General features: G+C 42.5%; 1 pseudogene; it reads left to right on the top strand.

Annotated features, from left to right (window-relative positions):
* Positions 1-207: 207 nt before the first annotated feature.
* LOC119055074 (putative high mobility group protein B1-like 1) lies at positions 208-5,711 on the top strand (annotated as a pseudogene).
* Positions 5,712-8,912: the final 3,201 nt, after the last annotated feature.

The following is an 8,912-nucleotide window of genomic DNA, read 5'->3' as shown; positions in this document are numbered from 1 at the left end:
AATTTTACACAATAAACATCAGAAAGACCAATTCTTTGGGAAATGTGCATGAGTTTTTAACCTTTAAGCGCCCAAATTCTATTATCTCATCTATTTTGGTTTTTCTAAACTGTATTACTATACATCTGTACTTCTTTAAACGGGTGAATGGAGAGGGACAGCTCTGGGACAAGTGTAAGCCAGATTCTGTACTCGCTGAGGGAAAACATGGGCAAAGGAGATCCTAAGAAGCTAAGAGGCAAAATGTTACTACATGCTTTCTTTGTGTAAACTTTCTGGGAGGAACACAAGAGGCACTCAGATAAGAAACTTCTCAAAGCTTTCTAAGATCCCTCTGGAGGTGAAAGACCATGTCTGCTAAAGAAAATAAAAATTTGAGGATAAGGCAAAGGTGGACAAGGCCTGTTATGAAGAGAAATGAAAACTTATATACCTCCAAAAGGGGAAACAAGAAAGAAGTTCAAGGATCCCAGTACGCCCAAGAGGCTTTCTTTGGCCTTTTTCTTGTTTTATTCTATTTCCCCCAAATCAAAGGAGAGCATCAGGCCCTGGCTGGCGTGGCTCGGTGGATTGAGTGCTGCCCTGCAAACCGAAAGGTCACTGGCTCAATTCTCAGTCGAAATACATGCCTTGGCTGGGGGCCAGGTACCCCGTTGGGCCATGCGAGAAGCAGCTGATTGATGTATCTCTTGCACATTGACGTTTCTCTTTCTTCCTCCTTTTCCCTCTCTCTAAAAAAGTAAAAATATTTTTTGAAAGAAGGAGAGCATCTGGCCTATCCACTGGTGATGTTGCAAAGAAGCTGGGAGAGATGGGAAGTCACACGGCTGCAGGGAACAATCAGCCTTAGGAAAGGAAGGTGGTCAAGCTGAAGGAGAAATATGACAAAGATAGAGCTGTAAAATGAGCTGAAGGAAAGCCTGAGGGGGGCCAAAAAGGGAGTCATCAAAGCTGAAAAAAGGCAAGAAAAAGAAGAAGAGGATAAGAAAGATGAAGAGGAGAATGAGGAGATGAAGAAGATGATGATGAAGTTGCTTCTAGTGCAGTTTTTGTTCTTGTCTATAAAGCATGTAACCCTATACATAATTCATTCATTTTAAAGAAAAAGGAACTTCAATTACATTGAAATGTAAGGCTATGTATGATTTGTTTTTAAACTGCATGGTGTCTTTTTTGTATACTTAACACACTACCCTGTCTTGGTATTTTCAATAGTCACTAACCTTGCCTGTGCAGTATGGGGGCTGTAGATAGGCATGGAAATGTAAAGCAGGTTCTTGTTGATGCACAGCACAAATTATTTATATATGGGGATGGTCGTTTTTTCATCTTCATTTGTCTCTGATGCAGCTTATAGGAAATAGTTGTTCTGTTAAGTGAATACCACTCTGTAACTGCAAAAATAAGTTGTACCTTTTTTGTTGACATTCTGAATGCTTCGGGGTAAATATAATATTTAAAATTAGTGTTGTTCTTTCAAAAATAAAAATAAAAGAGTAAATGGGGCAGACTATTAGTGACATGAGCAAATTCTTCTGTAGATCAGGATATGCCACCACAAAATATGCCGCTTTGATATCAGGTTTATTTTGAGCTAGAGGCAAATGAGAATCAACAGATGCAGAAAGAGCCTTGTTGGAGCTTTCCCTACGACTAAAAGCAGAAAGTTCTGAGAAATGAGGACTGCCATCCGTTCCCTCTCCAGAGAGAGATTTATGGCCATGAAAAAGATGTCAGCACTGAGAGGGGTCTGCAAACCAACCTTACTGAAAAAACCCTTATCTTCCATTACTTTCCCCATATATTTACCTTCCCCTGGTTGCCACCCCCAACACCTAAACTGATTTTCCTTTGTCTGTTACTTCTCCACAAATGTACTGCTCTTTATTTTTTAAGATGCCCTATAAGCCCCGAGTTCTAACCACCCCTTTAAGTTACTCATCACTGAGTTTGTGCTGTTTTTCTATTGTTAATCTGTTTTTTATCAGTTTAATTCCCACAGCCCAATCCTGGCGAAGGTTTTTTTTTCCCCCTCTCCTATACTCACAAGATTAATATTAAGCTTAAAAAGTAGGATACAAATGTGTTTGTTCTAGTAGATATAATCTTTTCCTTTGTCTTCTTTATTCACTTCGAGAACTTTGAAAATACAGAATATAATTACCTTCATTTTCCTCCCTAGAATTCACAGCAGTAATAGTCATGTTTTTCCAGTCTTTTTGCCTGTTGTGGTAAATTGTATTACTGTCCCCAAATTATTTATGAATTATATGTACCCCTCCCATTGCCATGTGATATTTCTGGACACACCCTTCCCGGGGCAACTTGACTTGTTTTGTGGGTTAAAAGCCACGTGCTCCTTCCTAGCTGATGCTTTAGTAACCCCACTGTTCCTTCCCTCTGCGATGAAACCAGCTTCTCTCCCACAGACGTGTTTGCTTCCATTTAAATCTCGAATAAAGAAGATGTAGAGAGCTGAGCCCTGAAGCTGAGCTGACATGAGCAAGATATACAGAATATAATTACCTATATTTCCATCATCTTTAGGATTGTAAGCTTTTGGGATTAAGGAATATAGTTTATTACTGTAGCATCACCTGCTTGTGTACTTCCTTTCTAAAGCATTACCTGTGATACATGTAAAATCTTCCTTTGAACTTTACATCCCACCTTTTCTGCTTTGGGATTCCCTTTTCCTCTGGTTGAAATAGTTCTCTCAGTGAGAGTCTGTGATTACTGAACTTTCTGAGTCATTGCATGCCTATAGATGTCTTTATCTGACCTTAGCATTGGAATAATAGTCTCAGGGGCATAGAATTTCACATTTAACATTATTTTATTTCACCCTTTTGAAGATTGTATTCCATTGTCTTTTGGCATCTGTTATTCCATATGAGGAAGTCTGGTATCAACCTGATTCTTGTTTTTTGGTAGATAATCTATTCTCCCTTTTTGGTAGCTTTTACTATTTCCCTTTCTTGTTTTCAGGTATGGCTATGAGTTTTAAAATCTTTAAAAACTGAACACATTTCAAAACATGTTCAGAAAAGGTTTCAGCATCTGTTCCACCTGCTGTCTTGACCCAGAACTTGGCTCCTGCCTTACTAAATGAGCAAACTTATTTGATGATATGTACTCATCATTTGAATTACCCATTTTTGTATAATGTTGCAAAGGCCTAACCCCCCTAAGACATCTGAGGAAATTTGTAGATTTGGATTTACTCTAGGTGCCATCAATATTAATAAACATCTAGTTTGGGGGTGTTTTTTGTTTGGGGTGGCTTTTTTGTTGTTGTTGTTGTTGTTGTTATTCTTGTGTCTTCTTTTAGAGATTTTCCCCTCACCCTCTTCTTTCAGGCTATCAGCTCCTTTTTTATTCTAATGCCCATGAATGTATCCATAGTAGTTTTCTGCATGTTGCTTGGCCTCTCGCTGCTCACCAGCCACCTTGGAATGGTCCCTCCTCCTTTGCTGTGTAGAGCAATTGTGCTCTCTCTAGCCCCTGCCTCCAAACCCAGCTTGCAGCTTCAGTCTGAAAACCTACAGGATTATTCAAAGATGCTCTATTGTACACAATAGGATATCTTTTCTGACTCTTTAATTTTCTTACACCAGTTCAGCAAGCAGAAAGAAATAATATAAAAATTTATTTCCTCATTGATATAAATCATGCTACTGTATTAGTGAGACTTCTGTTTTGACTCCTAATAATAAAGCACCAAATATAAGGGCTTAATCTAATAAAAGCTTTTTTACCCCACATAAACATCACAGGTAAACTATTTGGGGTTAGTTTTGTGGCTCCTCAGTCATCAGGGACCCAGGTACTTTCTAGTTTTCTGTTTTGCTTTCTTTAACATAAGTCTTTCAAGCTCAATGTCCCTTTATGGTCACAAGATAGCTGCTACATCTCCAGTCATCACAACCACATTCCAGCAGGACAAAGAGGACAGTAAGTAGGGCAAAAAGTGTGCTTTCCAACCTGAGTCAACCCCCTTTAGGAGACATTCCCAAACACCTTACCTCTTCCACTTATATTTGTTTGACTGCCCCTAGATACAAGGAAAATATTTTGTTGTCTGAAATACATTGAATATATTGTCTTTAGGCCCTTACTTTACGTTGCTCCACAGTGTACATTAGCTTACTTTCTAGTTTTCAATTATATTGTAGTGAAATAGGATAGGTCTTAATTTTTTTAAAGATTTTTACTTACTTATTTTTAGAAAGAGCGGAAGAGAGGGAGAAAGAAGACAGGAAGAGAAACATCAGTGTGTGAGAGAAACATTGATAGCTTGTCTCTCAAATGCACCCCAACCAGGGACTGTACCTGCAGCCGTGACATGTGTCCTGACCTGGAATCAAAATGGAAACCTTTTGCTTTGCAGATGACACCCAACCAACTGAGCCACACCTGTCAGGGCTGTCTTAATCTTTTTAATGAATATAAATGTTTTTATTTTCATGACATTTGTCTTCTTTCCAAGATCAAATTAATAGCTATAAAAATGGATAAAAAGTCACTAACTATACTCTAAACTTGCAATAACATCTAGGGAACACTGTAGATCTGGCAAAATTAACTCACACAATTGTCAGTTAATTCAGTTCCAGGTTTACTGAGTGACTTCAGTGTTGGCTAGGTGCCAGCTACCTGTGTGGACACAGAGACTAGTCAAGATGATTCTGTCCTGCCCTGGCTGGCGTAGCTCAGTGGATTGAGCGCAGGCCTGTGAACCAGAGTATCGCAGTTCAATTCCCAGTCAGGGCACATGCCTGGGTTGCAGGCCAGTTCCCAGCAGGGGACGCATGAGAGGCAACCATACATTGATATTTCTCTCTCACTCTTTCTCCTTCCCTTCCCCTCTCTCGAAAAATAAATAAATAAAATATTTTTTTTTTTAAAAAGATGATTCTGTCCTTGAGGAGTTCCAGTTTCAAAGACTCACATGTGCCTGGAGGCAGGAGAAAGCCACCAAATAGTTTTACTCAAAAGACAGATTGATCTCATCTTTATCTCTACAAGATAGCTCAAACTGTGTACGGAATAAACTGGAAAATAGGCTTGAGGGAGGGGATTTCATGCTAGAGGCAAAATATTTTTCTGCATTGCTGTGCCTTTGCTGTCCAAAGCATGCCCATCGCACATTCTGTACCATGTGTCTGACCTAACCTCAAATCCTCATCCCTACCTTGAGGTCCTCTCACCTCAAACTTTCAGTTCTGTTCTACCTCCCTGGAAGTCCTACAATAGTCATAGGGACTTTCTGGGTTCAAGAGCCTATGCTGTCTTCATTTATTCATTTTTCACACATTTCCTGAGCTTGTACTATGCTCTGTGGTCTGTGCTATGGGCTAGGATGGCAGGTGGATCAGACTCAATTCTTGCCCTCAAAGCAGGGACAAATTATTTTTGCTTCTCTTTATGCTTAATTAAGAGTATTAAGAATCTTGGGCTAATTTTGGCTGGAGAAGGGGGATAGGGCAGAAGGGCAGAGCCAGAATCAGAACAAAAATGAGCACTCTTGGCTGCAGAGCACTGAAATCAAGAGGCCACATCTGCCTTCAGGGCCAAGTACTAGTTTTCCCTAACCCCAGACTGCCCCCTCCCCTTCCTTTTCCCCTTCTTCCTCCTCCTGTCTCCTCTCAGTGAAGCCTGGCTTCTATTCAAACTTGCCGGAAATCCCCTACCCAATTTCCAGCTTCTGAAACAATGCATCTCTGGAGACTATTCCCATTGTCCTTGGAACTGGAACAGTGAGAGAGTAGAGCCTCCTCTCTGGTTTCAGGCAGACATCCCTGCTTCCAAACTTCCCCCCAAAGTAAAAGCTTCCTCCACTCTCCAAACACTGTCCCCCTCTGTATACAGGCAGGAAATTGTGGAAGATAGAAGAAAAAGCACTTTCTATTAACTGGTCCTGAAACTTCAAGACAGCCCCAGCCCCTTAAGTGTTACCTGAGGCCTGTCCTGTCTTAGCTAGATCTAAGAAGCATTCTCTACACCAGACTACAGTTGGGTACCTGAGTGTGCTGGGGGTTGACAAGCAAGCTCAAGGCTTGATTCCCATATTTTCTAAATCTCTTTTGTTGCCTTAGTTTCCCCTGCCATTGACGTGAGAGGACCAGAAGCCATTCTAAAGGTACTGGAGGTCTCATTTTTGTTGTTTTTTTTTTCTCACTGCCCAGCTCCTCTTCCACTCCCAACTCTGACCCCAGGAGACCCCTGTTCCCTTTCTTACCCAGTACTGCCAAAAGGGTTGTTAGTTGGGGGAGGGGGTGTAGGCAGGGCTTTTCTTGCACCATCCTGGCGCCTGACTAGATCGGGTTACTGGAGGCAGTCTGGATTTGAATGTGCAAATAAACAGAAGTCGCTTTGATCCAGGAGGCAAAAGGGAGGGGAGGAAAGCTGAGTGCCCTGGTCAGAGAAATGCAGGCAGGGTGCTTGAAAGAGGGTTTGGGGATCTGGAGCATGAGTGTGTCCTTATTCCTTTGACTGGGCTGAAACCCATTAAAAAAAAAAAAAAAAAGATCCAGAAAGAGGCAGGGACCCACTCCAAGGCATTTCAGATTCCCGCTGGGAATCAAATATTCCCCCGCCTTTTATTCCTGTCACCAGGAGGGGAGTGGGTAGCTTGGAGCCTACCCTTCCACCTTTGGGATGTCTGAGGTGCCATGTGGGAGAGAGAAAAGGGATGGAACTATGCATTGTGTGTGGTTCACCAAGGTTCAGGGTGGGGCAGTAGGTTGGGAAGGGCTAGGGCCTATTGTCCCTGGGCACCAATCCACAGCCACAGGCAGGTTTAGAGAGGGAGAGACAAAGGAGGGAATGGGAGAGCACAAAGGGAGTGAGGAATGAAATGGTAAGTAAAGGCAAACAAAAGTGAACCGGGGGAGACAAAAGCTGGGAACAATATTCCCCAGGCAATAGGCTGGGGAACAATAGGGACACTGACAGCCCCACAAAGACACCAGTGTCTCCAAGTAGACGTTATCTCAGGCAGTGGTTGGCAGCCCCGCTCAGGCTGCAGCTATTTTCAGTGCCGCTTTTGTGCCATGCTGAACAATATTCCTTGCATGGCTGCTGATAGAAAGATGAGAAGGTTTCTGTTTGATTCTCCTCTTCCTTCCCTCCCCCCTCCCCCATTTCCAACCCCCACCAGCTCCAGGCATTCTGAGCTCAAGTCACTGGCCTGGTTAAGAGTGTGTGTGTCTGTGTGTGCATATGTGTCTGTCTGTTGGGAGGGGACTAAAGGACTGAGCAGGGAGTGTCTCTATCAGGCCTTTTAGATGTCCTCAACCTTATCAGGCCCTCAATGAAGAAAAGAGGGTGGAGATTAGGGCTGGAGAATGAGAGTGTGTGGGGAGGACTGTTCAGGGAAGTTGATTCTGCAGGTCACCAACAATCATGTGTCCAGCTTGAGCTTGTTGTGGTCACTGTTCATTTAATAGCCAAGGCTATAAGAAGTCCTACCCTGCTCTTCTGCCCTCTTCCTTCTTTGTGCCAGCAAGTGCTTCCCACCCCACCCAGAGAGCCACTGCTTTCTCCCATCTTTGCTCACAGTTTTCCCAGTTTCCCTGACTAGCTCCCAGTTCTACTCCCTGCCCCACCAACCTCTCCCACCCCAAGCTGAACTTAAGAGGTCAGGGTAACTAGTCCTAGCTTGGGGAAAGACTGGTAGCACTGGACTTTCTGTGGGCCCAGGGACCATTTTCATTGGAGCACAAATGAACCCAGTCCACAGTGTTAGCCACTCCCTGCTAAGTATCTCCCTGGTGTTCCTTCCTGGAGAAACTGACTATAGACTATTGGGTCAAAGGTGTCCTTTTCCAAGGCTACTTTGTTCATAAGGCTGCATGCTCTTTTCTAAGGGTTGCAGCTGGGTCCTGGGGAATTAGAAAGAACCCTCTACTTTTTCATCTAACTGGTCTTCTTCTTGGCAGTATTCATATTCTTTTGTTATTTTTTCTAGGTGGCTAAACTGTGTTTCAGATTCCTGGCTTTCTCACAAAAAATTGGGAGGAAGCATTGATATAAAAATTTTGAGGCGAATGGCTTCCTTAAGAGACTAGAAACTCAGAGGTTAACCCAGAAGGCTGAGCCATCACTTATTTTGTGGGACTTGTGGCTATTTCTTCAGCTTTTTCAATATAAGTAGCTCTTTGAAGTCAGGAAACACATTTTATATCTCTTTTGGTTACCTTATTGCACCATTGCACATAATAAGTTCTCAACAAACACTTGCTGAACTGGACAAATTTAGACAACCAGAAGGGACTTTCAAGCTCATCTAGTGCATGCTATTCAAAGTGCAGTCCCTCAATCAGCAGCACTAGCATCACCTGGGAGTTCGTTAGAAATGCAGAGCCTCAAGCTTCATGTCACAGCTTCTGAATCAGAATCTGCATTTTAACAAGCTCCCCAACTAATTCATAGAGTCCCTGAGAAGCACTGATCCAGTACAACTTCTCTCTCCCTGCCTCCCCACAACTCTTGCCCATTTCATGACAGTATTGCCATACAGTGCCTAGAATATAGCAACTGTGAACCAGACAGGCCATCAAGCTGCATCTCACCATCTGTGGTAACTATCTATTCCACAGCTGGAATCAAATCAGATTGAACAGAATTAAACTAGCATTCAAAGAGTCTTAGGAGTGGGACTTTGCACCTAGCATATGTTCAATCAAAGCTTATTAAGGAAAAGGTTTATACCATCTATTATGACTTGCCTGGATAATCCCTGTGAAGGGTAGTTTTATGGATCAACTTGATTGGGACACAGGTACCAAGAAGATTGCCCTTCCTCCATTCAACCAATTGAAGACCTGAATAGAAGAAAAAGGCTGAGTAAGAGGGAGACCACTTAATGTTGCAGCTCTGTGACCACTGAGCTGCAACACTAGTTTTCT

The sequence above is a fragment of the Artibeus jamaicensis genome, unplaced genomic scaffold, assembly GCF_021234435.1.
Source record: "Artibeus jamaicensis isolate MK-2021 breed Jamaican fruit bat unplaced genomic scaffold, CSHL_Jam_final contig_475, whole genome shotgun sequence".
Classification (NCBI taxonomy): Eukaryota; Metazoa; Chordata; class Mammalia; order Chiroptera; family Phyllostomidae; genus Artibeus; species Artibeus jamaicensis.
This window is presented reverse-complemented; position numbering and strand designations above follow the sequence as displayed.